The sequence below is a fragment of the Corvus moneduloides genome, chromosome 3, assembly GCF_009650955.1.
Source record: "Corvus moneduloides isolate bCorMon1 chromosome 3, bCorMon1.pri, whole genome shotgun sequence".
NCBI lineage: Eukaryota > Metazoa > Chordata > Aves > Passeriformes > Corvidae > Corvus > Corvus moneduloides.
In genome coordinates, this window is record NC_045478.1 from 103,352,990 (window position 1) to 103,367,764 (window position 14,775).

General features: G+C 37.9%; 1 protein-coding gene across 2 annotated transcripts in view; it reads left to right on the forward strand.

The window, feature by feature from the left end:
- DISP1 (dispatched RND transporter family member 1) overlaps window positions 1–14,775 on the forward strand; it is an 87,830-nt gene that overhangs the window by 28,816 nt on the left and 44,239 nt on the right. Inside the window, exon 1 of one of the 2 annotated variants that reach the window (XM_032103070.1) lies at window positions 484–706. The exons of the other annotated variant lie outside the window; for it this stretch is intronic. The gene's annotated coding sequence lies outside the window, so the exon portion shown is untranslated. Of the gene's footprint in view, window positions 1–483; window positions 707–14,775 lie in introns of those variants that run through there. 2 annotated transcript variants of the gene reach the window in all.

A 14,775-nucleotide genomic window follows, 5' to 3' on the forward strand; every position in this document is an offset into this window, starting at 1 on the left:
AATTAAGAGCGTTTGCTTATGTTGTCAGTAATAATATTGATATAGAAGTTGTGACATTTATTTTTTCAGTGCTAAATACACTTTTAAAAGCTGTTTCAGAATCATGTGGTGGAAAACTGCTAAAGACTTATCTGTTTTCTTTTTCTTTTTTTTGTAACTTTGCTGTTGGAAACACAAAACACATAGGTAGCCAAATTGCATTCCAGCACGACCTGCTAGCCGGCAAGAGGATTTCTGCTTCAGTGCTGCAGTTCATTAAAGAGTTGTAAGCAGAAATGCTGGAAAAGTTTGCTGTGGGCATGTGACAGGAGATTTCTGATAACCTCAAGGCTGCCTTCCAAATGATCTTATTAATTCTGTGAGTAATCCGGGGAAAACCAGTAGGGTTTCTTTGACTTTTGCCCTCCAAGGTTGCAGTTTTTACAGCTCAGAGCAGCTATTAGTAACAATAGCTCTTGAAGTGTAATTTTAAAAGCCCCAGGAAGTGTGTTCCTGTTTTTCTTTCTGGTGCACTTAAAACTGACAACTCCTCTTCCTTTAGCCCCTAATTCAGTGTGCTGCTGTTCCTGGAAACCTGTTTGGGATGTTCTAATGAAGTTTTTCACTTGCCTGAAGTACATCAAATGTAACACACGAGCCTGGTTTCCAGTAGAGACTTCGTTCTGTGTGCAGTCAGCTGCTTCTCAAGAGTCACACCCGTGGCTGGGTAAGGAAGGATGGGGTTGCTTTTTGCAGGCTCTGGGGAGTTCATGATTTTAATTCTGCTGTATTGAGAAGGTGCTGTTACAGTTGTCAGCTCACTTGTGTTCAAGGTAACTAATCCAGACCCAGAAGGTGACATCTTTCTTGCTTTTAGTGAGGAGTATCGATGGCAATTTCAATTGTAGGACATACAGACATAGAATGTCATGTTCTGCATTGATGATTGGAGGAAAGGGCAATAAGTATTTGCATTTCTTCTTGTGAACATGTTCTCTTTTTTATGTAGCTTGTGGTTGGATTTTTTTTCCAGTTTCCCTTATTTTCATTATCATTAAAATCTTCTGTTGGAGAGTGACACAAAGAGCTATTTCAAAATGCTTTTCTCCTTATGCAGCAGCTTTCAGAGTGTTATCATCCCACCTAAAACTGGGCTACTTCTTTCCAGGTGCCTTTTCTCTTCCTGTTCCCTTTTGCCTTTGCTCTCCAGAGTAACATAATCCACTCTGCACTGGAGAGGGCAAGATTCCTGAGAACAGCAGACACTAACTATTTTGAAAGGACTGTATCTGTGACCTGTTGTCTGCATGTTGTTTATAATATATACAGAACTGCTAACTCCCTCTCTAAACATTTCCCATTTTAACACTGTTCCTCACTATGCAAATTCACCTTGACTGCTCTTTAAAACTTGTTTCCAGCTGAAGGTAGGAATCTTACCTTGCTAGTCAGAGTTAGCAATGTATTTCTTTGCTGCATATCCATGTAACTTTGATGCTATTACAGTTTTCCAGTTTAGCTAGTTGTCTTATCACTCTGCTTTTAATTCAGAGTTGGGGAAAGCATATCTTTTAAGTTAAAGTTTTCAGCTTTTAAATTTTTTCTCATAATCACTAGTTTTGAAGCCAGCAGCTGTGTTACTTGATGCACCAAACCTTCACTGTTCATCTATGAGTTTTAAATTGTAGAGGTAAAGAATTGTTCTTTTATTTTTTTTTTATTATGACTTGTAAAGCAACTGTTATACCTATAAAAAAAAAGTTAAGAAAAATAAGTGCCTACAATTTGTCAATATCCACTGGTATTTTCTAAAGTTCTATTTTAATGATTTATATTTCCAGCACTGGTTTTCAATATTTTCTAAAGATAGGGGCTTCTGTGATAAGTAGCTATTGCTTGTTCAGTGGTCTTTTGAGAGTTTAAAGTAGTCACCTGTCTTAATCTGAAATTGGTGAAATGTAATTGTATTGTAACTTACCAATTAAGTTAGGGTTTTCTCAAGTATTTTCTTGAAGTCAGTCTGTAAAATCAAAGTCATTTTAATGAAGACTTTGAATGTTACAGTTTCTCACTAGTCTCATGAACAAAATTTTGGATTGTGTTTTCCAGCTCTTTCCTTTAAGGGTTAAATAGCTTGGAAATAATCTTACACTAAATTGGAGAACTCAAGGAACACCTCATGAATGAGCATTATGGTGACTGGCACTTGAGTGTTGTGTGAGGTGCAAGTGCAGTGCAGGTCACTGCAATGATTAAAAGGTGAAACTGGTTAATGGAGTCTGTAGAACCTGTGTGCCCACAGCAGCTCCTTGGTTACATGGTCAAACTGTCCTGCACATCTAAACTTCTTGCAATGATAAGTGGTGGTTGTGCAGACGGGTATTCTACACAGGGAGAAATCTGCAGGACAGAGGCAGATTTCCCCTTCCCTATCTAGACTGCTGCTTCTAGAAATTATTCTCCCAAGTTTCTGGTTCTGTTGATTTAGAAGACTTTGTAATTAGAAAAGTTCAGGATGAGAGGAGATAAAAACAGAAGCAGGAGATGAGAAAGAAGCAAAGGTCCGTGTAAAGTGAGGAGCAATGGTGCAGTACCAAGAGGATAAGGAGAGATTGCTTTTGATAGACTGGTGGAACTGTGTGAAATGGGTTTGGTACTAACAGCTATTCCTTTGAAGTATTTTTGTCCTGGTTTTTTAAAAATTATGACTTGGTTATTTTACTGCCTTAAACTGAAAAGCAGATTGGGACAGCCTCTGTTCTCTTTCCTCCTTTTGGATATGCCTGTGTGTTCTGAGTTCGATCCTGAGAAACTGCAGCTCCCCACGGTGCAGAAAAACACTTTTATTTTAAGTTTCTTTATATTCCTCTGCTGATTACTAAGCATTTGTATGGATTCTTAAGGAATTTGGTAATATATGGGAACCATGATCTCATTTAGATTCTTATCCCTCAAGTTTTCAGCATCCATAAGGGGGAAAAAAAATCCAACTATCAGATGGAATAGATACACAAAGAAATGTTTACTTTGATGACAAAAGAGGCTCAGTGCTCACAAAGATTTTTCTGGAAGGATTTTCTTTAGTTAGAGTGCATAATTTGACAACTTCAAAATAAAGAATAATATATTGATACTTTTACTCACAGCTTCAGCTAAAATGACACAGTCAATGGCTTTAGCAAGTTTTAAATAGCTTTCTGTCTACCCTTAGCAACAGATTTCTGTTAAGTAGGACGATGTAAGTCAGTGTGTGCTTACAAAAATAGGAAATCTGCTTTTGTCTCAGATGACTCCGTAGTATCTTACATGTTTACATCTCCTTTAGATTTACTGTAGCATGACTTTTTAGACTATGGGGTTGATTTAATAAACAAACAGTGTATGGAGCATTTCTCTTGTAGGTCCCTTTGCTGAATATGTGATGCCAGCAAAGACCAAGCTGACTTCCCTCTTTGATACCAAGAACTAAGTTGCCCCTGTGGAGACTCCAAAAGATTCAGTAGAGATAAAAATGCAGTTTTCTTTTTCATGTTGTTTATGCTTGCATTTTGTTAGTATTGCCTTCACGTTTTTGATTAAGCTTTTACTGAATCCTTGTCTGTGACAGTTCTATTTTTCAGAAGATAAATTGAAGTGACATATACAGAAAAGTAATTTTTCAGTTACTTAGTGCTAAACATTTCCAGCTTTAGATGCAGTTTAATCACATCTACACTTCATGAAAAATGTAAATCTGCAGTTCTCTAAGGAATGTCTCCTAATACCTTTAATGTTTATCGTTGTACATAAGGAAGATATACATAATCCCTCTGTGTTAGAAAGACCTTTCAATTTAAATTTATTAAAGATTACTTTACCCTGTCAGGAGCAAAGTGTCCCCTAAATCCAGTTCCCTCCCGTGAAAGCGTGAGAATTTCTCCACTGCTTGGGGTCTGTGCAAATCATCTGCACTACAAAAGAGCCCCGGCTTCTTCCATTTTAGGAATCTGGGAAGGGTAAATATTTAGAAGTGCTGGCATAACAATAGCAGAAGTAGAAGGAAATTAAAGTTTGGGATCCAGTGTGGAGACACATTTGGCTTAAACCTTGGGTGAAAAAATAAAACCTTTTTGGTAAATTGGTGAAACGTTAAAATTTTCAACTTTGGAGTGTGGAATAAGCAGAACTGTTCTATGTAGAGTAAAACACCCAGTTTTGAAAATGTGTCCTTTTTGTTCTTGTTTAGGCTTTTTTACTTTTTCTTTGGTCAGACCAGAGTGTGGTGTTGTTCAGTTCCTTTCTGACAGGTTGCAGGAACTAATATTTCACTAAGCAAATACCAGCACTGTTAAGGGAACCAGGCTCTTTATGGAACACAACTGCTGGTATGAGAACTTACTGAATATAAAGCTTAGACGCTGTAGGTTGAATGACTATATGAAGTAAACTGAAATTAAGACCATGGCGTAGAAATTGATTTCATTATAGGAACTCTGGTGTTAAGGTTGCAAAGTAATTTGCTCCATAAAAGATTTTTTGTAGACTCTCTTAGAGAATTTTCAGCATCTGTTGTTTCAACAGCTGTTCGATATTGAGCAGAAGGATTCATCTGTCCTCTGCATAGCAAGAAAAATGTATTCTTTATCTTGAGAAATTCAGTTGAGCTTGAGTAACTCTTCGGATATTAAAACCAGTTTTCCTGGTGTGTTTCACTTATCTTTGGGAGATTTTTGGCACTATGTTCAAATATCTGAACGTGTCTAAAGACTGAAGTCTGTTTCTGCCAGAATTTGCCGTGTGACTTATGAGCCTACATAAAGACCATTATAGTAACTTAAGCTGATACTTGGCTTGTGTTTATGCAAGACAACTCCAAATAATCCTTTGACTTAATTTTGAGCAGTGCTATGTTTTTCAGAAGGAGACTACATGGAATTGGCTGGATAAAGAGAACTATACTTTTGGAAGGAACTTCAGTGTTTTGAAATTAGATTTCTATTTTTTATCTCATTTAAAAGCTAAATCAAAAAAATTCTGCATTTCATTGTAGAAAGAAATAGAGTTTAATCTCCACAGGTAGGAGACTGCTTGGGTAGCCTTATCTGATGCCTCAGGGCTCTTAGCTCTCAGTCAGCTTGCTCTAAGTTGTATGGGTCTTCAGAAAAGGCAGGTTTCCAGTTAGTTCTGTTGGAAAGTTGTCAAGCTTTACCGTCACCACTGTATTATTTTAATAGTATTTTTTGTGTCCCTTCATATAACTTTTATTTTTACAGTTTCCAGATGGTCGATAATTCAGCACAGCCCCTGACAGAGTTTGTTGAATTTTAGATCATCTGATGTCTTGAAAGCTAGCAGAAGTTGCACTGCAAGAGGAGCTAGAATCCAAATATTAAATAATATTTGGAGATAGTTTAGACCACTCCAAGACTTCAATGCCTCAGTTTTCCTTGCAAATTTCTCAGCATTTTGGTTACCTACATAAATTAATATTTGTTACCTCTAAGTTTCTTTTGCAGGATGAGAAACACTTAAGTATTTAAGTGTCAGTCCTTTCTTGGCTTAATCTTGCTGAGAGTACTCTGCAAATGCTGAATACTGAGAGTATTCTGCAAATTTTGAATTGGAACAATTCAAAGAAATTCTTATTTCAGTGAGGTCATTTGATCAACCTAGACACCTGGAGCGTGTGGTCATTTTTTCAATTTAGACACCCAGTGCCAGGAGGAAGTTGAATAATATGGTTTTACTCTCTACCACAAAGATACAGAGGCTAGCACAGCACAGAGCATGTTTGCCTTCCTTGTTCAGAATCAGATGTGTCCTATGCAAAAGGTGATACTGAGTCTTACAGCTGGTTAATCAAGCTATTTTTCCAGCCTTTTGCCCCATTATCTGTTATGGGTATATCTAGTTGTTGCATGAGATATATTAGTTATTAAAACAAAACCTCTTACAGTAGTAAGCAGAAAAAAAGAAATTACAAAAGGAACTGAATTTAGACCAAGAAACCTGCACTCTGTGGTAGGTTAGTCTCTTAATTGCAAATTAGTATCAGTGTACTTCAGATTCAGGGTCTCTGGCAACTGTGGAATTTTGGTAATAGTTCCAGGGAACTCATGACCAGGGTCAGTGGGATTCTGTGATCTTTACACAATAGTGTTCCACTGGTAAAATAAATCATAACAGAGCACATTTAAAATTTATTTAAGGCTTGTGAGACTATGGGAACTCTATTAGGTTCCTGTTCAATACTAATGAATGTGGCTCAGTTGTGACAGGTGACCCTCATTTTAGTGTAAGATTTACCATGACCATTTCATGGGGTGTTCTATTTCTTCCCCAGTAATTCAGTTATAGCACCACTTTACCTGTCAGTTCCTAATGAATCATCAGAATTCAAGGTGTTTATTTTTGCACTGTGTAAAAATAGGCATTTCAAAATGGATTTGGCTAGGATGGAATGGCATTACTTCTTGGAGTTCTTGAAGCAACCTGTGACAAAGTAGATCAGAAGCTGGGAGGGAAGGCAGGGATGAAGGCTCTCATTGTATGTGGGAGGGGTGGAGAGTTTGGTGTAAGCAAATGTAACATCCAGTCCCCCTGTGGTCCCAGCAGCTGGGCAAACTGGTGTGCTGGGCAGCAGAGCTGTGCCCAGTGCTGCTCCTGCCAAGGCCCCAGTGTCCGAGTGCCACTGCAGCAGCATCCCACCAGTGTCTCCACATGCCCTGCAAAGCTTGGATGTAATTGCTGGGCAGCTGTAGCGATAACCCTAAAAAAGGGAAGACTTGGATTTAATGCTGAAATCCAGCTGAAGGATTTGAGGCTGAGGTTTCTCACCAAGTAGCAGACTCTTAACTACTCAGCTGTTTACTGGATTGGGATGAAGGGCGTCCTTTGTACTACCAGGAATGCAAAATTTACAGGACCAGAGCGACGGAGAGCACCAGTAAGAGAAACAGGACTTTATAATCTGGTGGTGAGGTCACTTCCTTGGAAGGGGGAAACACAGGCTGGACTTTGAGGATCTGTATGTACTTTACATGAAACAGTGCACAGAGTTTATTAACTGTCTTGAAAGATTAAGCAGAACTAAGTGTAGCCTGTAAAGTGGTGGGTTGAACAATTGCTGTCTAAGGTCCTTCATCAATAATTCAGCAAAACTTCAAAATGGCAGTACTAAGCATAGAATGAAAGTAAGACTTTTGTACATGTGGTTTCTTTTTTTTTCAGATTCTCAATACTGCAAAATTGATGCATTTCATAACAGAATTTTACGTGGTGAAAGCTGTTGTTTAATCCTATTTTAAGCCTCTGTATAATCTTATTTTAAATGTGCTAATCAAGCTGTGTTTTGTGTACTTGCCAGAAAAATCATTCTTGATTTGTATTATAGTTCAAAGAGAAATGAACATGTTTAAAATCAATAGAAATTCTACATCCACATCTGTGGATATAAAATGTTGATGTAATAGTGGTGCATGCCAAAACTCTTGTATTTCTTAGTCCATAACTTCAAAGTGAAAAAATGAAAATGTATTGTACTACAGTGCATGACTAAATTAGGGTATTAAAGCAGGTTCTTTATTATGTTTACCTCTAATTTAGGTGGTTTCAAAAACTCAATTGTTATTAGCTAAATTTACAGTGGCAGTTTTAGGTTTCTAGGAAGCTCCAGTGACCTCTGTAAAGAGGTAATTCAGTGAACCTGTCACTAATAATTTCATTCTGCAGCTAATAGTAATGGGTTTAATCCAGAAATTATGAACTGGGCCCCCCTTCCCTGAGGGAAATATTTCTTTCCACCTTTAAATATGAGGAGTGGGCATAGGAAATTTAACAAAACCTGTTCTTTTATTTCTGAAGTCATGAGGCTTTTGTGAAGAACTGTGCAGAATCCAGTAATGCACAGCACAGTTTTCCTTGAATTATGTCCCTCTGAAGGTTTCACCCCTGCCATTTTAATGGAATACAGCTTTGTCTGCTGTCACTCACATGTTTACCTGCAAACTAGCTCCTGATGGCTGGAGTCTTTTGGGTGTGTTCTGTGCACAAGAAGTGTGACTGTTCTTTTCTCAGTCGTGCTCTGACTGATTATCTGAAGAGCCTTGATGCTCCTGCTCAGTGTTTACAGTAGCCATGCAAGTAGCTCAGTAATGCAGCACTTGTGAAGAAAGTCATAGCAGATAATGATGTTGTTGAACTGTTGACTTGTTTTTTCTGAAAGAAAAAGTGCAGTCATTCAACAAGAAACCTGGGAAAATGCCCATCAGTGCCTTTACCAATTGTACCCCACTATGTTTTAGTGTTGAATTAGAATGCTAATCGCTGACTTGTTTTCCATCTTGTCCTAATGAAAGAAAGTCCTGTATGTAGGGAACTGGAATTTCAGTTTGTAAGCATTTTGAACACAGCCCTTTGTTTCTGCTTTGTTATTTTGTGAGAATTCAAAACTAGTTCAGCAATAACTTGTTTTACAGAAAACTTAGAGCCAGAGATTGTGCATCATGCTTATTATCCCTGTGATTTGCATTTCTGCCTTTTAGTTATATTCTGTGTACTGCATACTTTTTCTTAAGCATTTTTTCTAAGTTTCTCTTTAGTCTTGTAAAGCCTATTGCTTTTGCAGTTTGTACTCTGATATACACAATATATGCACATGTTCTCCTAAGTGAACCTAAGTGGTCAATGCCACTGAGAGAAATGCATCTCCCCCATCTGGTTATCCTTGCCTGCTGTAGCCACCATCCTTATGCCAGCAAACAAGCTCGTGCAAATATGTGGGGAGTTGCATTTAGAAAATTTTTTGGGATTAAAACTAATCTCTGAAGAGGAAGTGTGTGGGTGAGCATGATGAGCACATGTTTGCGTGATAGGCACTTGCCTCTTAAAATTGCCGCCTAGCTCTGAAATTCTTTGTCCTCGGACCCTGGGCCAAGCATTCCAGGTTCCTTTCTCTCCTTTCTTCCCAGCCCCCTTCTCCTTGATACATGTGAGCAGCTTGCTCTCACCCCTAGTTTATAATGTGCCAGTAACCAAGGAGCTCGGGGTCACTTACTGTGCACAGAGTGTTGGTCCTGCTCACACTCAGCTGTACTGGAAAGGTGGAAAGAACACTGGCTGATATTAAAGTCTCTTCTAATGCCTAGCAATAACTTTGTGTGCCTTTGAGTACCGTGACCAGATCCATATGACACTGTTTTTTGTTCACTGTGAGGAAAAACATGGATGTGTCATACAAGTATGAAGAACAAGTCATGCAAAATTCATTGGGATGGTTCCCTCAAGGTTAGATTATTTTTGGCTTTGTTTCTAAAGGAAACTCTTTGGGAAAGATTTTTTTGCTGGTAGATTTATACTTAAGTTGTTTTGGAAAGGGCATATGCAAAGATTAATATCGTCTGACAAATGGAGCAACCTTTACTGTGGCTGGTCTTACTTTTTTAATAGCTGGACTGTGAGTTCTTGCTGGGAAGGTCAGTATCTTTTGCATGCATTGCTCTTTAAAATGATATCTGCCAGTGACTGTTAAATCTGTAGACTAAACAAGGCTGTTCTGTGAAATAAGATTTAAAATTATAAATAGAATGTTGAGGTTTTAATATCTGAACACTTGCTATAAAGGTTCAAAGGCTTGGTAGCAAACAGATTTCTCAGGTTTATTAAAATTACCAGTGCCCATGCCCTGGAACAGGTACATGGCCCAATTAAGGGAGCAGGAAGGGAGGGAATTGCAAAGCGACCAAACTTTCCTTGGAGCCTTGGAGGGGTGTGCAGCTGCTGCTGCCTGAGGCTGCCAGGAGTCTTCCACAGCTGCTGCTTCCTTGTCTCCATGTCTGATATGGAGGTGCTTTGCTGGTGTTGACTTTGTACAGCTGTGGTACTGCTGGCATATACCAGGCACTCCTCTTCATCAGGATATTTAAAAAAAAAAAAACAACTTCACAGTTGTAGTCTTTAAGGACCAAAAGTGACTATTGTTCTCTCAATTCCCATAGCTTGGTTTCCTTTGCAGACTGGTATCAGTCTTGCTGCTTCAGAGTCCTGATCCTCAAATCCTGGGTATGGAAAGATACTGTACTCCTAAATACATTTCAGCAGCTGATCCTCTTAAGATTCCTTAATTCTTGTGCAAAGGGAGTTAATCTGATACTAGAGTTCATGTAACTAGAGAACCAAATCCTATTCCAATGAATCTCCTAGAAACTGAGCATGTGTAGCCTGTATTGTAATTGGATAAAATGGTAAAAGCAATATTGTCCAACTGAATTTTTACATGCATCACAGAATATGTAGTCTAGTCAAAGTCTGTTCTTGAATTCCATCTTTAAGTAGGTATCCAACTGTATTTATTGAATGTAAATCTCAAGAGGTACCCTTAGGTTTGAAGAGCACTGAAGTACATCACCTTAGATGTTTTGGTCAATACTGGGTCATTTTCTACATAAAAATCTGATTTGTTAAATGGACCTTATGCAGGGAAGGAATTTGTCTGGGTTTGTATTACAGCTATAATGCAATGTTTGTGTACCTTGTCCTTTTCTAAAGGATTTCTTGATTTGAGCATTGATCAGGAAGGTATACCATTGCAGTTTTGAACTGACAGCACAAGTTTTGTACTGTACAGTCAGAACTGTGTGGCTCCAGGGAACCTGTGCACAGTAGAAAACGCCAGATCAGTTTTTTGAGAAGACATGCCTCAATACCGCTGGGCATGATACAAAAGGAATAGAGATAGCATTAAAAAAAGCAACATAGGGGAATGTTATGTAGGTGTTTCATAGTTTAGACTTGTCTCAAGGTTTTGCCCATGGAGTAGCAAGTGAAACAGAAATGTGTCAAGCTTGGTGAACAGTTTTGGAAATTATGTGGCTTGCATATGATGGGCAATAACTGTATTTTAGTCAAAGTAGTGTGAAATCAGAGGCTCCCAGAGAAATCTGACATCTCCTTCTAAAGCCATGGAGACTGGGGCTCTGAACGGTCTGGTTCTTGATTTATCTGAGTGTATGAGGAATTCCCAGGCTCACATGTGTTTGCTAAGAGACAGCCAGAAAAGATTGACTTCGCATTTCAGGGGCTGTGTTTGGGTAAGCCTGTGGCAGGCAAGCAGCCTGGTGAGCAAACACTGAGGTTGTGCTCAAATACCATTTTCTCTTGCCTTGTCTGTCAGGCCTTCGTTCAGTGTGTCAGTAAAGCTCACTTCAAATAAAAGATCCTCTGTGGGCTCTAGCAATGCTTGTTTACTCCAAACACTTAGATCTTTCTTTGTTTCTGGGGGGGGGGGAAAAAAAAGAAAAAGATCAGCTCTGGTGCTTGTTCCACTTTCCTAATGAAGAAAGGTGAAGGTGTGATGTTGGTTGAGCACAAAAGGACGGGGAGCTCTTTCATGTATTTGTTTGAAAGTTTAGGCAGTTAGTTTTGAAAATCTTCTAAAAAAAAATTAACAACTAAGAGGCTGGTAGGGATTTCCTCTCCTGTTAGTTTTACTAAGCCAAGGGAGCGAGGCTAGGTTGGAAGTTGAATGTGCAGTAGGTAGAAATGTTTCAGAATTACCATTGTTACCTAGTTTGCTCTTAAAAGAAGAGCAAGAACTTTCTACTTAGATGTGTAAGTGAATGAAATGAACAGCAAAATGAATAGTTTTCTGATATCTGCAACATAAAAGTTTATTTTGCACACAGCTGTTTATATTGCATAAGCATTATATTGCATAAGCATTATATGGCAATACTTACGCAGTTGCAATAAATGCAGTAGTTACAATTTTAGTTTCCCTAAATTAAGTTCAAAACAGTGGTCCCTATCTTAAAAATAATTGATATCTTCTGAAAGAATCCCATACGTTGCAAGACTTTGCTGTTTCCTGAACTAAGAATATGAATCTGAAAAAAGTGACTTTTCCTTTGCTTCCCTAACTGAAATGGAAATAGTGGTATTTGTGGTTTCTGGACTGTTGCTATATGAATTTCTCCAAATGATGGGAGAAATGCAGTTCTTTGTTATTTCTTTGATTATAGATAAGTTAATGTGGTGGTTATTAAAACAGTACTAGTAAAATACATTTTTCCTGTCGTCAGAATAAAAAAGTTACACTGCAATAGTGGCTTTCACTGCCATCAGGCTGGTGGTTGTAATTTAAGTGCTGGTGTTGTACAAGTGGTAGAATTACTGCTTTTTATGTCACTTGTTTATTTTATGTTCAGATAAAGCATTCTGTTAGTTTTTCCCCCTGGTCAGTCTGGACTATTTTACAAGTGACATTATACATGTGTGCACTTATATAAGATACACTTAAGTTCAGTTACTTCATAGTGGAAAAGGTACACCTGTGAGAAAGGAATGTGAATGAGAAAATATAACTGTGTGTAAACATGTTTATGCAGCTGCATTTTAATGTAACTTATTATTGGAGCACTCTGTTTAGAGAATGAAAGTTTTACAGCTGAAGACAAGCTATTAAAAATTCCTTCAAAACATTGTAAGCTGTAGATAAATCAATAGTATAGATATGCAATTCTGCTTCCAGATTTATTTGGTTTTTTAACAAGTGTTCTTCATATTAGTATCTGAAAACTATTTGAGATGCTAATAAAACTGCCTAATAAATTTTCCATATTAAAGCTTTTTTGCAGAGTATTAAATCTAATGCTTTCTTCTGTTTTTCATGATTAATACACAACTTTCAGTTTTATTTTAGTAATGTAAATAATTTCATCCAGTGTGGGGAATTTTAAAACTTAATAGCTTTTCAAGGCTTTTGTGTGATGTGGGACTTGAGTTACTGCGGAGGCTCAGATATGCATTTCAATTCAGAGTACGTGTGGTTTGAAAACATGGGAAATAAAAGGTTTATGTCTGTTAGATCTCCACCAAAAAAAGTCATTAAATTTATGTTAGTATTTCTGCTCTGTGAGTAGATAAAACAAGACAGTCTTATGTGTCATAAAACTCAGTCTTCACATGATGTGATTTAAAATCTCAGGATCTCAATGAAAAAAAGTTAGAGAAATGCTGCTTGTGTCTTGTTTCAGTTGGGGGAGGAGGCACGGCTGTAAAATGTCATTATCATAATTTGAGAGCTTTTTAAAAAAATCAATGAAGGACAAAAAATCAATAAAGGAAATAGTTTAGAATCAGGCTGTATTTGTTTGCAGATTCATACTGAACTGACTCTTTCATTACACTTGGGAGTGAGAGGACATTGTTCTAGGCACTTCATGGACAATGAAAGACCCCCTTTGCCCCCAGAAATTTATTTCTGTGCTTTGACTTTCAATGTTTTTTAAGCCAATGTGGCCTTAAATGTCCAGTTTCCAGCATATTAAAAAGAATGCATTGGTATCTGGTTTATTGAATGTAGTGTGTGGAGTTTAAATTTTCCAAATCCAAGCCAGATGTCCTTTGCATATCTTAAACCCAAACAACCAAAACAAAAAATCCAAAGCCCAAAAAACAACCACAATGAATAGAGCATGAGCAGAGAGTATGTCTTAACTTCTCCCCTGTCACTAGTGCTGGAGAAAGACTGCTTTGCAAGGCTTAAAGATTTTTCAGCCTGTAAACTCACTTAATTCTCAGCCTTTCTCCAGGTTATCAATTATGAAAGATTTTGTGATAAAGTCTGGATGAGTGGAAGCTGGAGGAGGATACTCAATTTACTTCACGTCCTCTATTGATCAGACAGTATTTCATCTTTGTGGAGGCAGCAGTCTGTAAGTGGGGACTCTGCTTAAGGCTTCTGCCATAGATATATGATGATACTGAATCAGTTTTGCTTATATTACAACCTATATTTATAAGAAGGTCAGTCTTCTATACTTCAAGGGGGAGAAAAAAATGTATAGAAGAATAACAGTGTAAGAGGATGGAGATTTTAATACCTTGAATTTCAATCACTTCCTTTTCTTCATCCTGTATCTCAGATAAATAAACCTACAGACTGAAGTGCCGTACTTTCATTGCTGGGTGCTTTTGTTTTTATATTTTGCAATATTTTCTTTCATCTCTGGATGGGTAACACAGGTTGTGAATTAAGTGCAGTATTCAGAGGCTTCCAAATGCCAGTTTTGAGAGTTTCAAACTCCATTTCCTTATGGACACAGCCATTCTCTTTTCAGGTTCAGTTTATGCTTAGGAGCAGACAGCTCACGTTTGCGTGGCTGCAGTCTCAGGTAAGTCACTTTGTGTCTTTGCCTCATATTTCTGGAGCCAAAAACACTTGGGAACACCGTGTAGGCTCTTGGATCTCTCTGCAGGTTGTCAGGTGTGAGGATCAGTGGCAGTCTAGACCTTTTATCTCTGATGGATCAAGCTGACTCAGCCCAATTAACTTCCTCAATACGGTGCTGGCATGTCCCACGTGCTGCTAGAAGCTGGAAGCTCCTGGTCTGTGCTCTGTGTGCCTCTGAATAATTAAAGTAGGTGCTGCTATCTTAGTATTACCTCAAGTGTTGCACAAAAATACACTTTAGTATGAAAAGTAGTAAATGAGTGGTTGGTTCCTACCATATTTTTCCTGCTACATTGTTTATTTTAAAAGGCATTTGGTAAATTGCCTACTGTAAGTACTGTGCTATGGCATCTAAAAGGCAACAGAGACTTTTGCATCCAAGAAAAAAGAAAACACCAGCCAGGAAATTCTGTAGGTGGATAGGAATTGTAATAAAAATTCAATGTGGCTGTAATAAAATATGTGGAGAGTATATGTGCCACGTGCAGAACTCATTTTGTCATTTTAACCTCTAATTGGCTCTTTTATTCCATATTCCCTTATTCTCCCCAGTTCATTAGCAATTCACCAGAATTTCTACAGTACCT